Raw genomic sequence first — 1,273 nt, forward strand, 5'->3', positions numbered from 1 at the left:
CAAATGATTAATAATAGAATATCAGAAATGGACAATACACTGAAAGAGCAAAGGAGTAGAATTGAAGAGATAGAAGCCAGTACTAGTGAGCTAGAAGAGAAATCTCTCAACACTACTAAGATAGAAGAGCAAGCAGAAAAAAGGATTAAAATATCTAAAGAAGGTCTAGGATTCATGTTGGACAACATGAAGAGGAATAACTTAAGAATTATTGGCATTCCAGAACAGGAAGCAACACAAGTCCACAGAGGAGATAGTTGATGAGCTGCTGGAAGAAAATTTCCCTAACATCCTGAAAAGTGAAAAGATAAACATTCAAAAAGCTCAATGAACCCCAGGAAGGATAGACCCTAAAAGAAAATCACCAAGATACATAACAACCAAGCTATCCAAAAATAATAATAATAATAATAATAAGTACAGAATACTGAAAGCAGCTAGGGAAAAGTGAAGTGTAACATACAAAGGCAAGCAAATAAGATTAAGCTCAGATCTCTCAACAGAAACGATGCAGGCAAAAAGGCAATGGGGAGACATATAGAAAACCCTGAAAGAAAAAACTGCCACCCAAGAATCCTCTACCCAGCAAAGCTGTCAATCAAATATGATGGTGTAATCAAAACACTCCAAGATAAACAGAAGCAAAGGGATTTTGCCAAAGCCAACCCTGCAATGAAAAGCATCCAAAGGAAGTTCTGTGGACTGAGAACCAACAAGAAGAGACAACAGCCAGAGATTGACATATGTAGCAGCAGCACCCTAAACTCAATCAACAAATGGAAGAGTCAAGAACAGAATAAAATTATAAGACCAGAGGATCTGGGAGGTCAGTCTATGATCAAAGCAATTACAATGTGAAAGAAGGTAAACACAGAGGAACAGAGATCCAGGTGGTAAGAAGGTCAAGTAAATTACAGGATAAAATAGACTGTCTTAAATGGAGGGAATAGTTAATGGAATATAAGGTTACCACAACGGTGAGTTTGAGGTGGGGGGATTAGTTCGGGTGTTGGGGAAGGCAATACAAGAAGGTGGAGGAGGTGGAAGAACATGATAGCGGAACACTGAGACAGGTTTGCAAGTGACAGAGAGCTTCCAGAGGTTCAAGCTGGATTCAGAAGAGGCCGGGGAATGAGAGATATCATTGCTGATGTCTGATGGATCTTGGCTGAAAGCAGAGCATATCAGAAAGATGTTTACTTATGCTTTATTGATTATGCAAAGGCTTTTGATTGTGTGGATCATGACAAGCTATGGACAACATTGAGAAGTA

The 1,273-nt window shown here is 39.0% G+C and overlaps 1 protein-coding gene across 1 annotated transcript in view; it reads right to left on the minus strand.

Moving 5' to 3' along the window:
* GJC2 (gap junction protein, gamma 2, 47kDa) overlaps nucleotides 1–1,273 on the minus strand; it is a 3,766-nt gene that overhangs the window by 471 nt on the left and 2,022 nt on the right. The gene's annotated exons all lie outside the window — the stretch shown is intronic.

This window comes from Chrysochloris asiatica, unplaced genomic scaffold (genome assembly GCF_000296735.1).
Source record: "Chrysochloris asiatica unplaced genomic scaffold, ChrAsi1.0 scaffold00354, whole genome shotgun sequence".
In the NCBI taxonomy this organism is placed as follows: domain Eukaryota; kingdom Metazoa; phylum Chordata; class Mammalia; order Afrosoricida; family Chrysochloridae; genus Chrysochloris; species Chrysochloris asiatica.